Source organism: Halyomorpha halys, unplaced genomic scaffold, assembly GCF_000696795.3.
Source record: "Halyomorpha halys isolate HHAL.00 unplaced genomic scaffold, Hhal_1.1 Scaffold813.1, whole genome shotgun sequence".
Taxonomy (NCBI): domain Eukaryota; kingdom Metazoa; phylum Arthropoda; class Insecta; order Hemiptera; family Pentatomidae; genus Halyomorpha; species Halyomorpha halys.
Window position 1 is genome coordinate 696,259 of NW_027113046.1, and position 3,003 is coordinate 699,261.

Here is a 3,003-nt window from a genome sequence, read left to right on the forward strand (position 1 = left end):
AGCCCTGAAGAAGCCCTGCAACGTGGGGCGAAACGTTGGCTCATTAAATTAGTATATTTCTACTATTTGAGTTTTTCTTGACCGCACCCGGACCACATTCCTTTCATCTTCACAAACGGTCAATCAATAATCTTCCAATATATATATATTATTAAAATGGCAAACTGTAAATTATAATAGGAAGAATAGAATCTAAAAAAGGTTGTTTATTATTCATTTCTCCCATTATTTTTAGAGATAAGTATATAACGAACAATTGTGCTGATTGAATCTTATCATTTTTACCAAAGAATCGACGTATATCCATCTTATTCCTTCAAAGGTGTGGTTGTGATCTTGTGATCCGTGGAGATGTTCACTCAACAATATTACCTTCCTAATTATTGCATGTTTCCAGAAATAAATCATATTATAAAACAGAAATAAATCATATCATATAATAAATTAAAAGTAACAAAAGCGGAATATTTTGTTTCTGAAGTATTAGTGATATGATTAATTGACTATTCCATTAGGACTTGAATTATCTTCCCATCTAATTAAATTAATTTTTAAAGTTTTTAAATTACATAAAAAAATATAAATCAGAAGACCGGAACCCAACCTGCCGACTACAGAGCAATTAGCTTACTTCCGCACTTAGGAAAGGTTTTTGAGAAGATTGTTCTTAATTATCTCAAAACCTACTGCTCAGAGGTAGAGCCAATGCCACCGGAGCAGACTGGCTTCTGCCTGGATACCACCTGGCGAAACTACATGCGGAAGTAAGCAAGAATATAATGAAGAACGAGGTAACAGCGAACATTTCAATACTGTACGGAAGCGTTTGATTCAGTCTACTATAGCTTGCTATGCAAGACACTGCAGGAAAACGAATTCCCAGATCAGCTATACACTCTATCGAGATCATTCCTACAGCACCGTTCATTAAGGGTTCGTGGCGGCGAAGTGGTATCCGTAGATGTCCCTCACCTGTGAGGACCTGTTCATCCGATCGCCTTCATTGTTGCGGCATTCGATTCAGCATTAAATTTTCTACAAGAAACACCCCTTTGCGCGATTCTAGAGCGCGTAGTTTAGGAGATACAAAATAATATGGACTTTTCGGCCATAACTTGCTCCCTCTTCATCCGATCGCCTTCATTTTTGCGGCATTCGATTCAGCATTAAATTTTCTAAAAGGGGAACTGACCCCTGAAGACAGGGAGCAAGTTTTTTGAGAAAACTATTCTCAATTATCTCTAAACCTACAGCTCAGAGATTGAGCTAATCCCACCAGAGCAGATTGGCTTTCACGCCAGCCTCGCCGGGATCACCAACTGGTGGAAGTAAGCAAGAAGCCAATGGAGAATGAGGCTACAGTGATGATCTCAATGGCTGCATGGAATCCTTCCAATCAGTGTCCCATAGTTTGCTATGTAAGACAACAAATTCCCAGAACAGCTATACACTCTATTGATATCTTTCCTCCAGCACTGCTCATTAAGGATTTGAGTCCGCAAATTAGTATTCGGAGAAGTATCACTCACATGTGGAGTACCTCAGGGCCTGTGCTATATCCAATACTTTTCTCAGTATACATGGTAGCGCCTTATTCCGATGATATAGCCATCTACAGTAATTCAATGAGTGCATAGACTGCTCTACAGCCAGTGGAGAAGGCTTGTAGGGATATCACTAAGAAACTGGAAGGGCTGAATATTAGTTAATACAAGAAGACTGACTGCATTATTTTCTCCACACCTCCCGAAAGTCTGTAGAATAGCGGGGTGTGAGAACAGACTGGCAGTGTAGTGTACCTGGGTGTCAGCCTCGACAGACACCTGACACTAGCTTGCCACTATCATAAGAAAAAACTGGTTAGAATCAAGGCTTCCAAGCTTAATCACCTAATTCCTGAAATAGGAAAAGAGTTCAACATAAAAATCTATTATATCCAGACTGCCCTTAAAATTTTTTTTTTTAAGTTGATATTGAAACAATGTTTTAACAGTATAAATTGATGAATATCAACAGTTTAAACTGTGTGAATAGTTTCAATTTTTTGAACTGTGTTTTTGTTGATAGGACACTCTTCAACCAATTTTATAAATAATTCTTTTTGGTGGCTTGATTTAACTCATCAGGTATAGCAATTCCTATATTTTGGTGACTTATACAGACCCACTCACTACCATTTATCTCAGCTGAAATATATTTCCTTAGAATTAGGCCTTATAACATGATGCGTACGCATGCCAGGTAGGAGAAAAAATAAAACATGTTCTTTGATTCCATCCCCATTACTTATAACTAATTTAGTTATACTTTCGCTCAACAATTAACTATCGTATTTTCTCTTAACAATTTATTAAAATATGTAGTTACTCGTATTTACTAGATAGTTATGAAAAAAAAAAAGTAGTTTTTATGTATACATCATATTTTATAGCACATTAAATGGTTAAACGCTATGTGCTATATAAACACTATAAAGCTATATTGCTTTAAGGCTCATGATAGTTTTCTGTCATGAAAGTTAAGACATGACATTGGGATAGTGCAGCAGTGGTAGCAGTAACCCTAAACAGGTATCAAGTTGATAAAATTACCATTACAGTTACCGCCTAATCCTATTATTGTTAATAATGAGCATTAGTTCATTTTCAAGCAGTGGTTAATGGTAACAGTAGCTTTGTTGCCACGACCGCAAAAGCTGTCATGATGACAACTATCATAGTATATTTTTATTAATTTATTATTAATAATAAATTAATTTATTTATTAATTGTCCCTCTTCTAATCTCCTACATTAAGGTGTCAAGTCTTGGCTAAGAAATTTCAACTAAAATAATTTGTTATAAAACCTTGGAAGCTCTCCAAGAAGTGGTAGCTTGATAGTAACATCACAATTTTACATGTACGCTTCAGGAACAGTATTATTTATATTGGTTAGAAAAAATTAGGTTGTACTTCAAAATACTATAATAAACTAATTCATATTTATAAAACAAAACTCTAAAG